General features: G+C 41.4%; 1 protein-coding gene and 1 non-coding gene across 7 annotated transcripts in view; both read right to left on the reverse strand.

Annotated features, from left to right (window-relative positions):
* Window positions 1-23,141, reverse strand: part of PRUNE2 (prune homolog 2 with BCH domain) — a 258,654-nt gene that overhangs the window by 118,111 nt on the left and 117,402 nt on the right. The window lies entirely within an intron of this gene.
* On the reverse strand, window positions 11,261-11,364 carry LOC112922157 (U6 spliceosomal RNA). The gene has a single exon (XR_003235395.1). It is a non-coding gene; the product is annotated as a U6 spliceosomal RNA (small nuclear RNA).

Here is a 23,141-nt window from a genome sequence, read left to right on the forward strand (position 1 = left end):
AAGCTCTTTGCTCTGATAGTGTCCAGAACAGTTGAGAGCCCCTATGCCCAGAAGGGGAGAATAAGAAACACCCAGAGGGAAACAAAACTAAGAGGTGGAAGACAGTTCACAACTTCATAATATGAGCCAATGAAACCTTTCCCATTCAAAAATTTTATTTATTATTTTAAAATTTATTTTTCTTTACTAGAGTCATATTGGTATTCTGTCTTTAAAACCAGAATCCTAATGAATGCAAAAGTTAGGGTCTATGGAATCTTCAATGTGCCAGGAATCATACTAGACTTTTAAACACACATTATCTCAATTTATCTTCCATAATAATCCCATTATCTTTCCCATTTTATAAGGTGAGGATACTGAGGCTCAGCAGAGACTAGCAACTTGCCTAATGTCATACAGGTAATCAGAAGAACTTCCCTTCAAACTCAGTTCTATCAACTACAAAGCTCTGCCCTCTGCTTTACTACACAGGTTTCCATAAAAAGGTCAGTTCTTAGATGTGGGAAGAAGATTCTTTAAGGGAAGAAAATCAACCAGTCCCCTTAAGAAATGGATTCTTGAGAGAGTTCCTAAAACAGCTGTTCTTAACAATGACAATAAACCTCTGGGTGATGGAAGGGTAGTGGGATTGTTTGAAGACTCTTTGGTCTTCCTTAATTCCCACCCTTCTCTCTCCATACTCTTCACCTGTCTGGTGCTAGGAATGCTGGTCAATGGCCTGATTTTTCATATCACCAGGAAGGCCTTCTTCCCCTAGGATAATGAGAAGGAATCCTGATATTTGAGGAAGTACAAGTTGGCACCAGGATCATAAGTTAAGTGACCTTGTGCACCATGCAGGGCAGGTTTACTTTCACTGGAAAAATATGGAAAGCCACTTAAGGATTTTAAGAAGGGAGCAGGGTATGGTCAGATTTGCAGTTGTTTTTTATTTTTTTCTTCATGTGTTTTTATTTAAGTTTGATTTGCCAACATATAGTATAACACCCAGTGCTCATCCCATCAAGTACCCTCCTCAGTGCCCGTCACCCAGGCACCCCAACCCCCTGACCACCTCCCTTTCTGCAACCCTTTGTTTCCCAGAGTTAACAGTCTCATGATTTGTCTCCCTCTCTAATTTTTCTCACTCAGTTCCCCTCCTTTCCCTTATAGTCCCTTTCACTGTTTCTTATATTCCCCGTACGAGTGAAACCACATGATGATTGTCCTTCTCCGAATGACTTATTACACTCAGCACAATACCCTCCAGTTCCATCCACATCAACGCAAATGGTGGGTACTCCTCCTTTCTGATGGCTGAGTAATATTCCATTGTGTATATAGACCACATCTTCTTTTTTTTTTTAATTAATTTTTATTGGTGTTCAATTTACCAACATACAGAAAAACACCCAGTGCTCATCATCTTCTTTATCCATTCATCTGTCGAAGGGCATGATGGCTCCTTCCACAGTTTGGCTATTGTGGACATTGCTGCTATGAACACTGGGGTGCAGGTGTCCTGGCGTTTCACTACATCTGTATCTTTGGGAAATACCCAGTAGTGCAATTGCTGAGTCATAAGGTAGCTCTATTTTTAACTTCTTGAGGAACCTCCACACTTTTGAATGTGAAGGGCACTCGGATGATTTGTATTCAAGGTCGAAAGCCAGTTACATGTGGATGGCCCCACAAGAGCTCCCTACCAGGGCCACAGCTTGCAGGTTGTGCTCTGAGCCAGAGTATCCAGCACCAGGGGAGATGGGCTTTGAAATCCAGTCACTCACAAAATGACCAACTCACAAAGTCATTTTGCGGGATGGGGCTCTCAGCCGAAGGAAGGGGCCTTACTCTAATTTGCACAAAGCCACCCATGGGCTAGTTTCAGTCCTAATTGCTATATTCTAGAAAAGACAAGACAAGGTACCGAACTAAGCCAGTGGCAATAGGATTAGGGAGAAGGGGACAAGTTCACATTTGCCTCATTGAGTTTGAGGTCCTGATGTGAAAACCAAGAGAGGTATGATACCCTTCACAAGATATCTTTATGTGACTAGATATTAATTAAAGGCTGGATCTAAAAATACAATTTAGACATTGCTAATGCATACCCAAAGGATAGTCTCTGCTGCAAAACGGGAAAGGCACAGACGTGCATTGTTATTTACTGAGCTGTACTAGGGAGCAAGTAGAAAGTTCAAGGAAGAAATGATTAATGTTCAACAGAAGGTCCCTGCTGGATCAATTTGCCAAGCTTATTGGCTCCACACATTAGCCCACCTAAATGTAAACCCATAACGTACGCATAATGCAAAAGTTGAACTTTCCTCCTGCCTCCCAAATAGCCTCTTCTCATGCACTCTGCTAAACAGTCTGGATGGATACAAACAGCTGTTCTTTGCAAGAATGCTAGATATTCTTCACTGACAGATGGCAGCAACTCCCTAGGGTGTATACACACACACATACACACACATACACACACACACAGAAACCTTAGTAAGGTCAATAACACTGATATTCATTAATGGAGTTACTAAAATTTAGAGTCAGGAGAAAGGCCTGGGATTAAAAACCTAAGTTTGTGTTTCTTCCGGGCTCAATGCCAGTGGATTTTATTTTGGAAAGTTGCTGTGAATAAAAATGCTTTCCATTTTATATTTCACTTTTAAAGAGTAAGCCATCATTTGTCACAGTCAGGTCAGTGATTGTTCCTTGTACTTTAGATTCTCCTCTGCCCTTGTCACAGAAAGCAGAAGCACTTTAGATCTGTGTCTCCTTGGGAAGCACACCTGAGAAATCCCTGGTGGAATGTGGCAAAACATTGGTTGTTTAAATCACCATCTTTGAAAAAGTCTCTTGTAAAAAATATTATTACTAGAAATTCTTACTGATCCCTCCAGACTCCAGCCCAAATGAATAACTAAATAGATTTGGCTAGATAGTCAAGAAAATACGAATATCCAGATCATATTCTTTACAAAACTCAATTAATCAAAAAATGGTGGTTTTTGAAACAGTGGACTTTTCTCCTACTCAAGTGAAATGTAGAGAACTATCAAATCAAGACCTTAAGGGAAAAAAATTTTTCTCTGAAAATTTCTCTCTCCTCAAGAGGGGTGGATTGGTTGGATTCTTCCTAGAATCATGTAAATTTAGAATTCAACTGAGAGCAAAGTTAAATGATGAGTTTGAGATACGTGCTAAAGGCCACTTAGTTCAATCACCCACGCAATTATTAAATTTGTTCTACCTCACTCTGCCAAGTGGTTATGAACGCTTGTGCAGATGGGAAAGTTGTCACCAATGCAGCTGGCTCAGTCCACCTTTGGATAGGTCTATTGGACAGTTTTCCCCTTATACAGAGGTAAATTTTCTTTTTAAACCTTTTCTTATTTGCTTTGGATCTCCAAATAGAATGTTGACAACAACAAGGAAGATCTGAGTGCTTACAACAGGCAGTCATTGCTTTGAACATATAGCATGGGTTAATTTATTACTCAGAATAATCCTTTGGACAGGTTAATATCGATATTAATATCTTCCCCAATCTACAAGAGGGAGAAGACTAAGGCACAGAAAAGTTAAATAACTTTCCCAAGATCACATGCTTTGAAAGTGATAATTGAGGATTTGGAGTCAGGCATACTGACTCCAGAGTCCAATAACCAAAAGATTGGGCTGCTGAATCTTTGAGAGTGCTTGAAGAGAGTCATTGGGCCTCCTCAGAAAGTCCTAGTGAAAAAAGACAACTGTAGCTTTTGACATTATCTAATGAAACATTTAGATCCATTAATGCTAAAGAAAGTGTTACTTTAAAAAAAAAGATTTTATTCACTTACTTGAAAGAGAGAGAGACAGCAAGAATGGGGAGGAGAGGGAGAAGCAGACTCCCTATGAGAGGGAGCCTGATGCAGGGCTCGATCCCAGGACCCTGGGATCATGACCTGAGCCAAAGGCAGACGCTTAAGTGACTGAGCTATCCAGGCACCCCTGAAAGTGTTACTTTTTAAAAGATACGTTTTTACATATATTTCTTACTAAAGGATGCAATTAAACCGAACCTACAAAATTACATTAGAACTGAGAGCAATCTGTTTATATAAACCTATGTTTGGGCAGCAACGAAATAAAAGCACTCTTATTCTCTCTCATGAGTTAATAAGGAACTTTACAAAATAGATGATTCAAGAGTTCTCCATTCTGGATGGTTAGAAGTCCTGAGAGTTCTTTCTGAATAATGACCACCGTGCCTCTCTGTGCTCACCTCTCCCCTGAGATTTTGATCCAAATGGCAAGGGGTAGACCCAAGCACCAGTAGTGTTTTAAAGCTGCCTCAGTGATTCTGATGTGACATCAGGGTTGAGAATCATGGATCAGTGACTAGTCATGTTTCAGATTGCAAACCTATAAAGGGTCACGTGGCCATTAACAGGCAAAAGATAGAATTGGAACTCGAGTGTCATGACTCAAGAATCTGGAATTGTTCCCAACATGCGCTATTGCCAGCCACTCTTCCTAATACCAAATTCCTTAAGAAAAAAAAAAAAAAAGCCAGCCCTTTGCAGTGGGAAGGATGCACATGTGAATGAATATGCAGGGAAGCTAGCTTCTGGATTGACCCAAGTTGGGACTACAGAGGACCTGCTGATCTGGCAAAGAGAAAGCAGACTAACAGGCCAGTCCCAGACACATTACCATGACCCCTGTCAACTTTCACTCTTTTACTCATGAATTAAAATGTCCCAAGACATTCCAGCCTTACTGTTTACAGAGAAACACTCTAGCATATCCTAATGAATCGTGGACTTTTCTCTTCATGCAGGCAAACATGACCATATTTCTTTTTAAGTACTTTTAAGTAGTTCTAACAGTAACTCAGCTTCTTGCTATATTTTAGAAGCCAAACCTCTCTTGTTTTTTCCTTCCATTGAATGCTTGAAGCACTATCCCAGCAGGGCATATACTTGCCTTCAATTTGACCAATTGTGTAGGGCATTTCATAAATCGATTACTTTGGTTCTTAAAATCCTGTTAAAGATTTGTCATTCCTTCTCATTCCTTTTTTACCTTGGTATGTATCTTGCTTTATTCATTCAAGTATTTATTAGATATTTATTGAAGGCCCTCTGTATTCCCTGGCCCTGATTTATTTTTCTTCAATGTACTTTTGAAAACCTGAATTTATATTGTATGTCTAATTGTTTCCTTTGTTGTCCATCTCCCCTGCCCCCAACAGAATGTCAGCTCCAAGATGATTAGGGAACTTTGTCGCATTCATACTCTATCCCTGATACCTGAAATACTGGGGGTCCATGGTAGATGCCCAATGGATATTAAAGGAATTAACAAATGAGTGAGTGAGTGAGTGAGTGAGTGACTCACTGACTGAATGGATGTATGAGAAAATGAATGGATGTGACAAATGAAAGGATGGATGGATGGATGGACGGACAGATGGGTGAGCGAATACCATGTGCCAGACTACGGCGATATAAAAAATGTGTCGAGCTTCCTGCCCACGTGGGTCTGCAGCCTTACTGCAGCTAAGCATACACAATGCAGAACCGTCTTGTAGAGGTATGAACAAAGAGCACTGGGAACAGCGGGGACAGAATCTGGAAACCTCTCTGGAGAAGTCAGAGAAAACCCCCTCACAAAGCTAATACTTGTGATGCAATGCAAAGGAGGACAGGACTCTGTGCAGTGGCCAAGCCGGGCCCAACATTTATGATGGGAAGAACAGAGAGCACAGGACAGGACTCTGAGCAGTGAGTAGATAGAAATGGAGATTTCAGAATATTCCAAACAGAGTTCATCGACAGACTGAGGCCCAACAGTAACTTCACTGTTCTGTGATGGTAAAACATCCACTTTGGCTGAAACCAGATTATCGATGTCAAGAATTGACCTCATGAGGCAGGGCTGGCTAACATACAGAGGTCATCTTTGGTTCATTTGTATTTTAATGACCTGGGATAGTTTACTTCACTTCTCTGTCCTCAGTTCCCTCAGCTGTAAAAGGAGGATAAGGAAATAGTAACGACTTCATTGAGTCATTGTAAGGAATAAGTGAATTAACCTATCTGAGGCACTAGCCAAGCCATTGGTCAGTTCTGCTAGAAGGTGCCACGTGCATTCCTAAGAAATCCCAATGCAAAATCGCACAGTGAAAACCAGAGTTTATTGGAAGAGCAGAGATGGGGCACCACTCTCAACTTCATCAGTGACACACTTATAAAGAGAGGAACCCAATAAAAATGGCAGCATGGTTGTGCACATATGAAGTGGTCAATAAATACTATAATAAATAGGACACTTACCTTGAAAAACATCTAAAGTCTTGCTTCTAGAAATGGGCATTGTTGCAGCTTGAGTTCCTATATTTGAAATTGGACCAAACGCCCTAAAATCAGACATGGATAGGTGTGGTTCATCATGGCTGTGAACACAGGTAGCAGGCAGGTGTTTGGTGTGAGTGTGTGTGTGTGTGTACATGCATGCACACTTGTGCATTTTGTATAATTCCAACAAAGCTCTGATAAGTGCTATTTTCTCTGTCCACTCAGTGTTTCTCAAGGACAAAATTGTGCACAATCACATCTGAAGTTTGCGTCGTGCTCAAAACTGGTTCCTAATATAGTCTTCACATTTTCCAAACTGGCCTTATGGAACTGACCAAAAGTGTTCAATGAGGAATAGCTGTGACAAAAACTTTTAGAGCTCCATAATATTATTTTAGGCATCAACCAGCTGACAACGTAAATCTCTTTAACAACTTGGGAAGACTCCCTTGCCTGTACACACCCCCACCCCCAGCCTCTGAACCCAGTGAAAGTAGCTGCGGAACAAGTTGCAGTTTTGAATTTGTGTCCATTTCTTATCACTCAGTGTCCCTCAACCCCAAAAAACTGAGAAACCACTTTAGAATAATATGCTAAATACAAAATGTAATTTCATTTAAAAATAATGAAATACCCCAACAACTGCTGGCTTGCTATTTCACTTATAACTTGAGCAGATACTATTGAGCTGTAGGGTAAAAGGGGTTTTAAAGAAGAGAACTCAATTTTCAAGAAAAAAAGGAAAGACTTCTAGAATTAACTTTTTTTTTTTTTAGTACATACATTGAAAAACTAAAGTTCTCAACTAATAAAAATCTTCTTTCTAAGACCTGAAGTCCCATACTCCAAAATTTGGGAGGGAACTGGCTTAAGGTGTGCAGATGAGATCTGGCTAAAAAGTACTTTAAAAAACTGATCACGTTGTAGGTGCCTGGGTGGCTCAGTGGTTGAGCATCTGCCTTTGGCTCAGGGCATGATCCCGGGGTCCTGGGATTGAGTCCCACATCAGGTTCCCTGCATGGAGCCTGCTTCTCCCTCTGCTTGTGTCTTTGCCTCTTTCTCTGTGTCTCATGAATAAATCAACCAAATCTTAAGGAAAAAAAAAACAACAACAACAAAAAACAAAAAAAAAGAAACCCAGCCCCTGGAGGCTTCCCGCTTCGCTCGCCCGCCAGAGGGCGCCACTGCCCCATCCTTCCCCGCCGCTGGGGCTCCTCCAGTCTCACCCAGCCTCACCCAGGCCTTTGCAGGCTCCCTCCACCCTCGAGACAGCTGCATTCTCTTTGCCGACACAGGCGGGGTTTTGGGTGGGTTTTTTTTTTGTTTGTTTGTTTGTTTAAAAAATCTCCTTAGATATCCAATATTTTCGGCCGAGTTTACGTCCCGAGGGAGGACTCCTAGAATCTGGCAAAGGTACTAGGAGGGAAACCCAGATGGCTAAAACGTGGGAAACGCGGTACCCGCCTCTAGCGGAGGGACGATTGCCATGGAAACGAAGCGGATGCGAGAAGGCCCTGGGGGGCGTCCGGCGCTATTTCCCCCCAGTGATACTTAATCTGTAGTATCTGCAGTGTTTCTCAGGGCTGGATTAGCCAGCGCAGGCAAAGTGTGTAATCGGTATTAATCTCCCAGAATGTCCCTGCTACCGCCTATCCATCTGCATAAATGCTACCACAAAACTTTAGGAAGAAATGCTATTCAGAGCAAATGATGCATCAAATTCAAACAGGCCATCAAGATTGCTAATGGATTTTAATAGCAGCTATTACAGCATAATAGTATTTTCCCAACAGCTGTTTGTTGATACAATTCTCAGTTTACAGGACCTTTATGTCCAATCCCAGGAGATGGCCCACCATTCATTTATAATCATTTGATTCCACCTACAAACAAATGCTACTTTATTTGCATTTGGAGGCTGTGAATGGTCTGTAGATTTGACCCACTCCCACCTCATTCAACGAAACCAGCAGTGAATATTACAGAGTAATTAATATTTAGATGTACTAACTACTGCCAGAATAAATACTGTCAACTGGTGAACTCAAAGAGGTTTTTGTTGTTGTTTTTTTTTTATTGATTGCTTGGCTACAATTCTAATGATGCTAATTGTCAAAAACTGCCTTTTATTCTTATGTCAATGAGTAATGGCCTCAATCAGAATTAAGACTGAAGTTTTTGAAACTAAAGGACACATAAACCATCCTGAGTTTTTCTGCTGGAGATGACTCATATTCAAGAATGCCACTAAATCGCAGCCAGAGGGAAGCCCTTGTTCGGCAGCAATAATTTGGCAGCAATAATTGTGATAAGAATCGAGGTGAGGGAGAATGTATCTGGGAAACTTAAAAGCTTTGTTTCTTGTGGAATGATCGAGAGATTATGGCATTGAAAATAAATATTAGTTCACGAGTTCACAAAGAATCACCTAAGGAATGCGTTTAAAATGTGAATCCCTGGCTCCTGCCCCAGAGGTTTGAGGCTGGGCCCAGGAATTCACATTTTAACAAGAACTCCAGGGAATTCTGGTGCCAGTTATCCTCGGACCACAGTTTGAGAAAAGCTGGGGGGAAAAAAAGCACCAGGTTATAAGACTAATTTATCTCCAGAGTCTTAACGCAGCTTTGGGCTTTAATGATTTCAGAAGTAAATGTTTTAAAAAGCACATAAAACATCGTGTGAAAGTTTATTTTATTCCTTTTATGCTTACTATCTGCAGTTTTGAAAAAAAAAATTCCTTTTATGCTTACTATCTGCAGTTTTGAAAAAAAATAGTTTTTAATTATAGATCTTTTTCCTTCAAGGTAATATGTACAAATTTCAATCAGGAAATTATTTTTTAAAAGATTTTATTTATTTATTCATGAGAGACACAGAGAAAGAGGAGAGACACAGGCAGAGAGAGGAAGAGAAAACAGGCTCCATGCAGGGAGCCTTATGTGGGACTCCATCCTGGAACCCCAGGATCACACCCTGGGCCGAAGGTGGCGCTAAACTGCTGAGCCATCTGGGTTCCCCAATCAGGAGATTAAATGAAAATATAAAGCTTCAAGATTACTCAACATTTACAAAACTACATAGGTGTAAAAGAAAGGAAAATAATTGTACTTCCAAATGTAGCTCTTTAAGTTGATAGAATTTATGCTTCTCACACCATTAATATGTATAACTGTACCAAAGCTTCAGGGGCACACTGTATGGAACTTCTCTACATGCTGGTTTGATGAAACTAAGAAGTGGAACTGAACTCTCTGTCCTGTCCAGCCAGTACTGGTTTGGTTTCAGAGGAATTACATGGGTTTACAGCCTGGCAGGTGCTGGGGGTGATCCTGGATCAGTACTACAGAGAGTTGTAGAAGAATGGAGTGGGAATCACTAGGAGAAGAAATGATGGCTCTGCTGAGTCCAGGTATTTGGAAAGGATGCAGGCACCTGACGCTCCATAGAATTTTACAACCTCCCAATAGCACTTTCACCCACATTATATTTGTCCCATTTTACAGATGAGAAGGCTGATCCCTGAGGGTTTTTCTGTGATCTGTCCAGAAAGAAAAAAAAAAAATCACAGGTAACAAATGGCTGAGATCTCAAAGCCAAGGCTCTGACCCTTCTCTATGCCACACTCACCCTTGACCAGGGGTCCAGTCCCAGCACTGAAGCCAGGAAGGCCTCAGAAAGTTCAGGAAGGAGCAGATCCGAAGGTGGCAAACAAACAGGGACAAGAACTGTAAGGCCTGCCATGCTCCAGAGCAAGGCCCAGAGCTGGGGAAGCAGACCAGATGGGAAGAACAAGCTCATTTTAGCTAGAGGCGGCTGAACTGACCGGGAGAGCTCTTGGCTGCAGAGGCCCTGATCCTTACCTCTTTGTCTGGGTCTCCCTCCCTGGAGACATCATGGAAACAGTACTTTGGAAGCCTGCCTCTGTCACAGAGTTCTTGTGTGACTGTGAAGTCATCACTGCATCTCTTTGACTTTGAGGTACCTCCTTGATACAACTAACATAATAATAATTACCTTTCAGAGTTGTTATGGCTTTTAAATAAATTAATTAAAATGACGTACTTGGCTAAGAGCTGGCCCCTTGGATCTAATCAGGTCCCTTGTGCAGAAGTGGAGCTAGCTTCCTCCTCTCTGGTGGGAGCCTGCTGACGTCACTGCAGCCTTAGCAGCTGCGCATAGTAGGCCCTCCATACATTTTTCTGAATGGATGAATGAATGAATGAATGAATGGATGTCCAGGACCAACTCATACTCTCCCCATGGCACGCCAGCTACTTCCCTGGGGTCCTTATTTCTATTAATGGTATAATTTTTCTTTCCTCATCATCCAGGGCAGAGATTTCAGAGTTAACCTCTATAGTATCTTCCACCATATCAGTACCAAGATCATTCTTCTTTTGTGTGACCATTGGTTTCCTTTTGACTAAAAATTCTAGTTTGTATGCTTATGCATTCTGCCCAAAACTATCGAAATAACCTAACTGCTCTTCCTGCCATCTCTATACTGGGCAAGCTGCATCCAGCTTAATCTTCATAAATCTTACCTTGACTTTATTCCACATCATGATGGTGCCCTACCTCCCCCACCCTCAACTCCCATTATGTTCTTCCAGACTTACTCTGCTTCAGCCAAACTGAACATTCTGGCTTCCCAAACACAGTGTGGGTTAACCACATCCTTGCCTAGCAAGAAACCTTTGCATGTTAAGACTCAGTAGAGGTTTGTTGAATTTAAACCAAAATGAATTGCCTGAATCCTTATGCTCAAAATTGAATATGAATCAGAAGCCTCAGTGGGGCAGTGTTGACTTGCTCAGACCTTACTCATTCCTTCTGCCATCAGCCCTATCTTCTATAGGACCCCCCCACCCCGCCCCTTTGCTCAGGAGATAAAATACATAGACTGCTTCAGAGTAGAAAGTATTTTTTTTTTCAAATATATGGAACGCTTCACGAATTTGCATGTCATCCTTGTGCAGAGGCCATGCTAATCTCTGTATCGTTCCAGTTTTAGTATATGTGCTGCTGAAGGGAGCACGAGAGTAGAGGTATTATCAGGGAAGAAGATATGAGTCTGCAGGGAGCAGTAGCTTATAGTTGTACAGGTAACACAAATCTCATATATTAAAGTGGTATTTTTATTAAAACTGCAAAAATTCACCATCCATACCATCTCAAATCTATGTTTGGAGTCTTTAACCCCCAAATGAACTAAAGACTCAGCCTATCAAATTTGTGGGAACTCTCATTTTGTAGACCTGAGCTGGGTGTAATTTTATCCTCAGGCATTGAAGAACAGAGTCAAATGATTGATTTTTCTCTTTTGCTGGAAGGGTTTTTTTGTTGTTGTTGCTGTCGTTTTTTATCTTAGACATTTTGGTTTTGGTCACTAGGTGGCTCTGAATTTCCATTGGAAGATAAAAATCTAGAAAACATTGACAAAAATATGCCCTTCTCACCAAACACTTTAAAAATATTTCTTTCAACAATTTTGACTTGAGAATAAAGGTTAAAAAAAACAAACATAAGCTCCAAAAACAGCGATATATTTGTCCATCTACCTTATCTAGCTTTTGAAATACATCATTTATAACTTTATATGAAAAGCTATTATATCAGTTATAGGGGCAATTTAAAAATGATTCATAAACTATTATTTAAATAATGTTACTTTGAAGCTGTATTATATTATGTATCCCCTGTGGTCAAACAATTGAGCCCTATCATATTTGCAAGGAGACTTCAAATTATTGTCATATAATTTTAATTGCTTTAAAATCTTTCCTAATCATACATTAACAACCCCTGAAAGATCTGGAACAAATTCCAAAATCATTTTTAAGGTTGTTAACTTTAAACAAAAAGAAACTATCAGAACAAAGATCTTTAAGGCACTCTGGAAATCGCCATATTAGTGTTGTTGGGAAAAGTGATTTATTGCCCTAAATTCTCTTCATCCATTGAAAAAGCATTTGAGTTCTATAAGGATTTAATGTGTTTCCACATCTTTAATGGCAATACTCTCATTATCTCATCATAATGTGTACTAAGGGGCACCTGGGTGGCTCAGTCGGTTGAGCATCTAACTCCTGGTTTCAGCTCAGGTCATGATCTCAGGGTCATGACCTCAGGGTCCTGAGATTGAGCCTCGGTATGCATTGGGCTTGCCCTCAACATGGAGTCTGCAAAAGACTCTATTCTGCCCTCCCTCCCCCTCTGCTTTCCCTGCTCATGCTTCTGTACTTTCTCTCGCAAATAATTTTTTTAAATGTGTGTTAATACAGAAAGAAGTCATCCAAAGTCATCGCCAGATAACCTATTAATAACAAAACTGGGAGTGGCAGGTGGAGAAACGTGAGGAGAGAGTGCCTATAACTGGAAATAATCTAGATGTCTGCTTGGCTTGAGCTTTCTGGAGGAGGCCCATCTTTAAAATCCATGTTTGGTACCTAGGTGTTCTACATCAATCTGCAGATTCCATGAATGTTAGATCCGTCTCTTAACAAATTTAGAAAGAGTTTGTGTGATGCTTGTGGTCATTTTACTCCCATCCCCTGGCCCGCCCATGCCAAAACTCCAAGTTTCCTCTTTTTTTTTTTTTTTGATGTGTTCAAAATACAGGCTATATGGAGTGACTTTGCCTCCTTTAATCCTGACTCTTGTATGTAGGTGTAGGTGTAGGTATACAGCAGCTTAAAGACAATACAGTATCAGATTGAGCACCATGAGCTCCACTGCTGACATGTGCGAAGCCCACATGGATACACTGGTCTCCCAGCAGTTTGGCAATCTTGTTCCAGGCAAACCACATAAAGCACTTTCTGTTACAACATTAGCAGAGCAGCAAACACTGGGCATTCCCTTTCTGATTTGCAATTTTTTTTTAATTGATAAAATAGCCTATGTGACATACCTAGTCACCTCTATCTGGTCCACCACGAGCCTCTTCCTTCTCCACCTGAATAACTACTACTCAAGCCTACTTGAGGGCTTGCTTATCTCAAGGGATTTGAAGATTGAATTCCTCTTCTGCCAGGGTAATATTATAGTATAAGGATAAGCACCCAGGCCACCTGGGTTTGAAGCCCAGTTAAGTCATTCATTGGTTATGAGTTCTTGAGCAAGTTACTTAATTTCAGTTTCTTTATCAAACAGGATAATAATATGAATACAGGCCTCATAGAGCTATGTGAAGTTTTTTAAAAAATATATTTTATTTATTTATTTGAGAGAGAGACAGAGAGCACAAACAGGGAGAGGTGTAGAGGGAGAGGGAGAAACAGACTCCCCCTCTCCACTGAGCAGGAAGCCCCATGTGGGGCTCCGTCCTGGGACTCCAGGATCAGATCTGAGCCAAAGGCAGATACTTAACCACTGAGCCACCCACGTGTGCAAGCTGAGTGAAGTTTAAACAAGTTACCTGAGGAGGACTTGGTACAGTGCCTGTTGTACTGTAAGCCATGTAGGTTTTGGTAAATTATGTAGGAAGTTCAGGAAGCTAAATGAGCTATGACATAAATGTTAGCCATTCTTCTGGAAGTGCTCACCCAAAATCCAAATTAAATATGGTTCCTCTCTACTCTCTCCCAGAGAAAACCCAATCATAACACTTAGCACAGGAACCAGAAATCCACAGTTGATTTGCCCAGTTCCTCCAATGGACTGTCATGGGGCAAAAACGATAAACAGGTGAAGTTTCATATCCCCCATCCCCAATATTGAAGTGTGATCTCTTTAGCTTCCCTACCTCCCTTACTTTCTCTAAGGAGTGAATGATTGAAAACCTCATTGGTAGCTACTGGAGAAGAGCAGTTGGGGTGAAGTGTGTGTTGCATGATACAGCAGAGATGGGATATGCTGGGGGTCCTAGAATGGATGAAGAGAGCACTGAATGGGAAGATGGGACAGGGCCAGGGAAGCAATTAGCATGGGAAAGAGGAAGATTTATTCTGTGGTTACATAGTGAGTGGTGTCCATGAGTCAAGGAACAGGAGAAGAAAGGACACATCAGTGAGTTGCAACAGGCTGTGTACTTGGAGTACGTTACATAGTTCGAGAGATATACCAAGGAAGGGAGTTCTTGTTTGGACTAGGCCTCACCAGAAGGACCTGTGGATATCAATTTCATAAAGTTTAAAAGATTACATGTTAGGCAAGTGTAGGGTCAGTTCCTCACTCATTAATATCATTTATTCACTGGTCGACTGGGCAAATATTTATGAACAATTTCTCTGTGTCAGGCACTGATCATATGATAACCAACAAGAAAGATTATGCCACTGCTTTCATGGAGTTACATTTTAGTGCACAGAGACAGAGAGCAAGTAAATCAATCAATCAAAAAGATAATTTCTAATAATGGCAAAACACCCAGTAATATGTAGCATAGTGTGATGGGAAATATCAGGATGAGGCAAAAGGGAGGTTTAAATGGGGAAGTCTGGCAGGTGATAATATGACATAGGAGTGCCATTCTTGAATGATGAGAAATGGCTAGGTCCTTCAAATTGTGAGGTCAGATTATTCCAGAAAAAAGAACCAGCAAGTGCAAAGGGCTTGGGATCAACCCTGCGGATTAGAGAAACAGAGGAATGGCTGGAGTGGCGGCAGCCAAGACAGCAAATGGCAGATGTCAGCGGCAGGAAGGTCTACAGGATGCAGAACTTTGTGGGTCACAGATATGAGCTTGGATTTTATTCAGAGAGCAATTGGAAGCTACTATAGATTTAAAGTTGCAGGTCAATTTAAAATCTATGCTTATATTTGAGTTTTATACAAATGACTCCAGTCATTATGTAGAGATGGGGCGGCAGACTGGTAGGAGCAGGGAGACCAGTTAGGTTACTGCATTGGCCAGGGTGAGAGGTGGTGGCTGGGCCCAGGCCTTTTGGTGTTGGACAAGCCATGGCTTGGCTTCCATGAGATATTCTATTCTTAAGTGAAATATAAGTTGATAACAGAGATTTTTGTTTCATTCACCATTCTGTTGCCAGTATCTAGAATAGAACTTGCATATAGAAGACACTAAATGCCATTGAAGGAATTTATCTACGGCAAAAAGAATGGTGCAGCACAGAGCTAGGGAAAAAGTCAAAAGTTCTGTTTAGGATTGTTAAATATGAGATGCCTCCTGGACATTTCAATAGAGATGTCTAGTAGGCAAAGTAGAGATACAGGTTTTGAGCTCAGGGGCAGATGAACATTTGGGGATCCTTGACATATGATTGCCTAGAGTGGAGACTGATTTTGTCTCCTACTCCCTGCTGCTTCTACTGACCTCTCTTCCTTCTCCTCTCCTATTATGCAGAACTTTAAAGATTCATCAGCTTTCTCTGTGACTTACACAGTCCTTCATGAGTCTTCAAGTGAATACAGCCTACCCAGCACAACTCTAGCAGTGATACAAAAACCCAGCCAAGGGAAGTGAATTTGGGCTCCTGTATTCACTCAGACCACTGTTCCACTCCTTGCCAGGGCCTTCACTACTCCCTTCTTCCCTGACTTCCCAGAGCTCTTGGTTCCTCACTTAGGCTCCTGAAAGAGCAAAAACAGCTGGAGGTAATGATAAATTGGACCTTGCATTAGTTCTTGTATGATTTAAGGACTACTGTCCAGCTACAGGCATCACAGTGACAGATCAGAGGAGGTCTTGTCCCCATCCAGCTCCACCAGCCATGCCGGTCAACCCAACATTGCTGCCTGCAGAGCAGGATCACACAGGCATAGTTCTCCTGGGATTGCTGTTCATACTCTAGACTTGAACTAGCATCTTGGTGTGAATGACTCCTAAATCTCTACCTCCAGCCCACATTTCTCATTTCTTCTCAGGCTTTCTACCTTCCTTGGGCTTGCAAAGGAAATTGAAGTTAAAGTCATCTTAGAAAACACTCACTTCAGGGACACCTGAGTGGCTCTGTGGTTTAGTGCCTGCCTTTGGCCTGGGGCGTGATCCTGGGGTCCCGGGACTGAATCCCACATCGGGCTCCCTACAGGGAGCCTGCTTCTCCCTCTGCCTGTGTCTCTGCCTCTCTCTCTCTTTCTCTGTGTGTGTGTATCTCTCATGAATAAATAAATGAAATCTTTAAAAAAAAAAAAAGACTCACTTCAGAAAAATAAAATGTGTAACTCAACTTGCCCTACTCTGACCACTTCCTCTAAATTTCTTATCATCTATGTTTGGATCTCCCTACGATTTAATCATAGACCACTGGACATTTGTGTGGTGTAACACTCTGCATGGATTTTATGCTTTAAAAAAAGAACTTGTAAATCTTTACTTTGCATAATTCCTACTACCAAAAACATTTCACTTTGGCAACCATTTTAAATACAGAAATAATACATGCTTGCTTTCACAAGTCAAATCTTCCAAAGCTGTCTAATATGAATTATTTATCTCAGCATTCAGTAAAGACGGTTTGAAGTCCTACTATATTTGACCACTCTTCTAGGAGTGAGAGCTACAGAAGTGGACAAAGCCCCTACTCAAGGTAAAGCTCATGCTGGCCAGAAGACAGACACAGACCATAGTAAGGTCACATAGTAAGATGAAGAAAATGAAGGTGGGATCGGGGTGAGGGATTATTAGCAGGGTGGCAGCATGGGAGTGGGTATTTTAAACAGAGCGGTCAAGGATGGGGTTAAATAATACTTTTTTTTTTTTTAAGATTTTATTTATTCATGAGAGACACAGTGAGAATGAGAGAGAGAGAGGCAGAGACACAGGCAGAGGGAAAGCAGGCTCCACGCAGGGAGCCCGACGCGGGACCCGATCCCGGATCTCATAACTTGGGCCAAAGGTGGCGCTAAACCACTGAGCCACCCGGGGTTCCTGGGCTGCCTGGGTTAGGCAATACGAAGCAGAGTCCTGAATGGCTGTAAAATATATACATCAAAACAGTTTGTGGCAAATCGCATTATTTTTAAAGCCTGTTAAATGTCCATTCAGCAAATTGACTTTCAGAAAATTCAGTGAGAGCCAGAAAACAGGAAAACCAAACCTAAATGTCATCCTGGCTGGAAGAGACCCAAGAATCTGCTAATACATTCTGGTTTTTTTTTTTTAATTTTTTTTTTTATTATTTATTTATGATAGTCATACAGAGAGAGAGAGAGAGGCAGAGACATAGGCAGAGGGAGAAGCAGGCTCCATGCACCAGGAGCCTGACGTGGGATTCGATCCCTGGTCTCCAGGATCGCGCCCTGGGCCAAAGGCAGGCGCCAAACCGCTGCGCCACTCAGGGATCCCTACATTCTGTTTTTATTTCCAATCATTTCCGGAGGGGAGAAGCCACCAGACTCCTTGCACTGCCCGCAAAGGCCACAGACCACTCAGGTGTGCTTTACAGACTATGCTGAGCGAGGAAGGAAAAGCCTCTCCAGTTTACTTGATTAAACAGCAGTGCAAACACTCACTTTGTGATAAGGACAATACAAACAGCATGCAACTCAGTGGGCTCATTAAGATGCTTCCAGTATCCTGACTCCAAAAACAAAGCAACATTGCAGCAAATCAGCCACACAAGGAGTCAGAGAACAGAGCACTTGGTGCAACATGCATTGCCTTTTAACCCGTGAATCCCTGATCCTCACTCCTGGCTTTAGACCAGGCGGTCCACTGGGAAAGGCCTTCCCCCTGCTCCCCCGCTGCTGAATAACAAGACATTCTTGTCTGTCATTTGTTGTTTTCACTCGATTCTGGTGCCAAAAGTGAATGCTCTTTCCTGTGTGGACATCGGTGCTCATTACAGACAGAAGTTAGAGTTGCCATGGCTGCTTAGCTCCTGGTATGAAGGTACCCTCCGAGGAATAGATTCTTCAGTTCAATGCTCACGATCATCTTGTCAAAAATATTGATTTTGCTTTAAAAAAATTAAACAATCTGAACAAATCTGAAAGCATAGCGAGATAAGGGTAGAGCTTACTCAACCTCTAGTTAGTTCAGATGTAGCCTTGAGACCCTGGGAACTGTTTCCGAGTTCTAGCAAGTTCTTTTTTTTTTTTTTAATTTTTATTTATTTATGATAGTCAAAGAGAGAGAGAGAGAGAGAGAGAGAGAGAGGCAGAGGGAGAAGCAGGCTCCATGCACCGGGAGCCCGACGTGGGACTTGATCCCGGGTCTCCAGGATCGCGCCCTGGGCCAAAGGCAGGCGCCAAACCGCTGTGCCACCCAGGGATCCCCTGAGTTCTAGCAAATTCTTAAAGGTAAACCAAAGACAGCCCCTGCGACTGTGCAAACGTCTTCTCCCCTGGGGAAGGGTAAATGCCACTTTTGATGATGTAAGTTATTGACAGGTAGCCACGCAAGGATTCCAAAATCTAGGTGGCTCTCACCAAAGGTGGGAAGTGGGGGCAAGTCACATTTTGCTCTCTTCCATTAACTGGAAAAGTTCATCTTTGCTCCAAAACCTTCCCTTCTGGGAAAAGGAACAATTTATGTTAAGAAACAAAAATCAAATCAAGTCAGCAATACAATTTCTTAAATCAGAATGTATTACCTGATATCTTATCACCTTCACCTACTTTCTATTATTTTAAGCACATACTTATTTTTCATCAATTTTACTTTCTTTTCTTTTTAAAGGTATGTTTTATTTTATTTTAATTAATGTATTTTAAGTAATCTCTGTATCCCATGTAGGGCTCAAACTCACAAACCTGAGATTGAGAGTCATGTGCTCTATGGACTGAGCCAGCCAAGTGCCCCAAAGCTAATTTGACTTTCACACAGTGGTCTTCTGTTGTCACTGTAAGAATTCACCCAGCTCAAGAAAAAATTCTGAATTAATATAGGTACCAATTGAGAAAGAATGAAATAGACAGCTCACTGTACCCACAAACCATACCCACTGAAGAAAGAGAAATCTTTCTGAACCCTGGGAAGTTACCAGAATGAAAAACTGGAAGAAAAACTGATCTATGTTGAATAATCTATTCTTTATCCATGTCATCTGGCTTCCTAATTGTCCCACATTCACCCGGTGGGTCACACCACACACAAACGAATATACCTTATATAAACATGTGCAATAATAACTCAGAACCTCTTGTTCCCTGCTACCATGTTACAATTGGTGGGTAAAGGGAATTTAACAAGGAAACTTACTTAGGAGACCCTGTGTGTTAATTAATTTTGTTAAAAAATAACCCTAGGGAAAGAAAGTGGGAAGCAACTGATGGGAGAAAACAAGTACAGAAATGGGAATTATGAAGAGAAGGGGTGAATGTAAACCAGACAAAATGACTGGTTAGAAGACAGCAGATCTATTTTAAGTCTGCAGGGCTAGGAAGGGACAAATATTCTAAACTTAATTAGATTGTCTCAAATAATAACTAGGTTATCTACTTGAAAACTCGGGCAGAAAAGAGAGAAAGGAATAGGCTTACTTCTCTAAATCAGAGAGAAATTAAGAAAAAAAATTTTAGGTTAAAAATGGAGGGCCCAGGAAGTTGCCTGGGTGGCTCAGTGGTTGAGCATCTGCCTTCGGCTCAAGTCGTGATCCCAGGGTCCTAGATCAAGTCCCACATCAGGCTCCCTACAGGGAGCCTGCTTCTCCCTCTGCCTATGTCTCTGCCTCTCTGTGTTTGTCATGAATAAATAAATAAAATATTTTAAAGAAGAAAAAGAAATGGGAGAACTAGGTTCTCCTGATTTATTTAAAAAAAAAAAAAAAACTGGAGGGACCAAGGGCACCTGGGTGGCTCAGTCAGTTAAATGTCTGCCTTTGGCTCAGGTCATGATCCCAGGGTCCTGGGATCAAGCCCCTCATTAGGCTCCCTGCTCCGCTGGGAGTCTGCTTCTTGCTCTCCATCTGACCCTCTCCTCCCCCACTCTCTCTCTCTCTCAAATTAATAAAATATTTTTTAAAACTAAAAATTAAAAATAATCAAAATGGAGGGGCCAGATGGGATCTAGTGCTTGTGGGGAATGAAGAGATTGCAGATTTTAGAGACAGAAGAACACCAGTTCAAGTTTGTCATCAGCTGTGAGTGACATTTTTTGTCCTTGAGCCTCAATGTCTTCATCTGTAAAATGAGCATGTTAATTTCTCCTCTACAGAGAGGTTATAAGAAACAGAAAGAATTTATGTCAAGTTTTTGGTACTCTGTGATCACTCAGTGAATTATAAAACAATACTTCAGTCCAAAGAGGAAGAAATAGTCTTTCTGTCACTTGCCAAATAGAGATGAGTAGGATCAGACAGAAAATCATGTTTACATGAGGGAAAGATGGCCTTGTTCACTAAGCACCATGTGAAAGACCAGAGGACTAAGAAGAGAGGTCTCAGGACATGCGAGCTATAGATGAAAGCATCCAGCTAGAATGCACCTCTTCTCAGTGACAAAGAGGAGCATCATTATCCAGGCCATCTTCTACTTTGCCATTTTAAAAAGCATTTTCTTCCTCTCCCCATATTTCAGGTTTGCAAGGACGACATTATCTCTACATTCTTCCTTGAACTCTTGAAGCTTCCTTAGGTGTAAACTTGGTTTTGTATCATCCCATTGCAGGCGAATCCTCCTAGGTCTTTTATCTTCTGGAAAATGCAGAGGGACTGCTCGCCTGGTCTTCAGGTCAGTGACCCAAGTCCATTTCTGAAATAAGCTCTCACTCCTGGCTCCGCCCAGCACCAGGTCCTACCACATCTGCTGTGACTGTCATCATTCTACCAATCCGATTACCTTCCTTCCTAAGGCGCATTCCTAGCCCTACCTGCTCTTACTTCCTCTTGAAAAATTCAAATCAGCTTTCCGGGTACCAGGTTTTCAAAGAGACAAGAACTTCACTTTTAAACACTGTTTCTTCACAACTATGAAAAACAGCCTCCAGTGTCCCAGGGCAATCAACTCATGAGAAAAAAAATTATTAACACAGTAAACAGAAATGAAACATCGATTCAGTAGAATATATAGGGCTGTTTTATGAGGAGTACAATGACGTAAATAACCAGAATGGATTCATAAACAACTCCTTTCGTGACTTTCAGAAGCTTAGTCCTGATTAATGGCCAAAACTACTAGGATCTCTGTTATTCAAGTCATTGTTTTCTCTGACTTCTTCAAAGTGATGGACTGAAGACTCCCCCAGTAATCAACAAATGATTATGACTGAATACAATTCCCTTTTGTAATCAAATACAACTTACAGTTATTGGCATATAAAATTATAACACTAGCATATAGGAGTTTAAAAGAAATGTTAAGGAGTTCCAGAAAGTGATATTGATTTTAACAAGAGAATCAAATTTTTATTTTTCTGCTACTGCTTACAAATATCTATAATTTCCATATGGTTCACTCTTTTTATTTTCTTACTCTTGTTAATCAATGATTAGCAGCATTTTGAAGATGGAAAGACTTTAATGGCACCTGGATTATCTCTCAAGCTAACACTGGAATATATCACACGTCATATCTGTGATAGTAATCTATCCTTTCTTTGAATGTCCCCAATAATTAGACACCTCACTTTCTTATAAGGGAACCAGAATAATCAATTCATTGTAATTGTTAGATAGTTCTAGTAGTATAAAAGGACTTCCAAAAATGGAGTGATTCTGGGACTTTCTACACTGTTGGCTTCAGTTCTGTTTCCTGGAGTAACTTCCTGTCTCTATAAAGTTTTTTGTATGATTAAGAATCATCAAACTTTCCCTTGAATTCCCTTTCTTATTGTCAGCATTCACTGAAAAGGAGCCTGGATCTTTCTTCCACTCAGCTGAGATTCTCGGCACTTGTAGACTATTCCTCTTAGGCCTGGGTTCTCCATCTGGAGCTGCACTGCCATCCAGCCAGCTTTCTGCAGGGCTCTTCTCTTTCTTCTCTGCCCCATGGCCCCTGGGATTGCAAACTGCTGAGCCATAAGAGTGTGAGGAGAAGAGAAGTAGGAAGCAGGCCGAGGACAAACAAGGAAATGCAATGACCCCAGACATCTGGGACTGCCAGGGACAAAGGATCAGGGAAATATTTCAGGGATCTTTAGGCAAGTGGGAAAGGGTCTCTCTGGAGATAGGCATGGGAATAAAAAATGTTCAAGTTTCATAGGTGAGTCAAGGCTGAGGACCAGTGCTGTAGGCCATTGGTCTACAGTGCTTTTGAACAGAGGACCGAGCTGATCCAACCTCTTTTAGAGATAGTTAGCATTCCCTTAGGGCAGAAACGCAGCCTTTTACCCCACAGAAAGACACAGGAAAACAAATTCAACAAATTAACTCTTGGTATGGATCATTGTCTCTTAAAGTCTAAAAAGACCAATTGTCTCTGGTTTGATAGGAGACAGTCTGGAAGGCACTGAATGTCTACTGATGTAGAAAAAGAAGTCTCCAAATTGGAGCACAACTGGAACAATGAGACGGTGAGAGGTGGAGGAGATCAACTTGGAGCAAGCTCAATATAGCAAAGTGGTTTGATGAGGACTTCTGGATTGCACAGGGCTGGGTTCTGAGGCTTAACCCAAATGTCTACCACCTGGGTGAACCTGGATGATTAGATGATGGTTTTCACCTCTGAGCCTCAGGTTCCTCATCCATAAAGTGGAGTAATAGTACGAACTACTTTGCAAAGCCTGGGTGGCCCAGTCAGCTAAGCGTCTGACTCTTAATTTTGGTTTAGGTCATGATCTCAGGGTCATGAGATTGAGTCTTATGTCAGGCTCCAAGTTGGGCATGAAACAGGCTTAAGATTCTCTCTCCCCCTCTCCCTCTGCTTCTGCCCATTCTCCCCCTCCAAAAATTAAAAAAAAAAAACAACAGACCTACTTTTCTGGGTTATTAAAAGAATAAATTATTTATTCTATGTGCTTAGAACAATGTCTGG

This window comes from Vulpes vulpes, chromosome 1 (assembly GCF_048418805.1).
Source record: "Vulpes vulpes isolate BD-2025 chromosome 1, VulVul3, whole genome shotgun sequence".
Lineage (NCBI taxonomy): Eukaryota > Metazoa > Chordata > Mammalia > Carnivora > Canidae > Vulpes > Vulpes vulpes.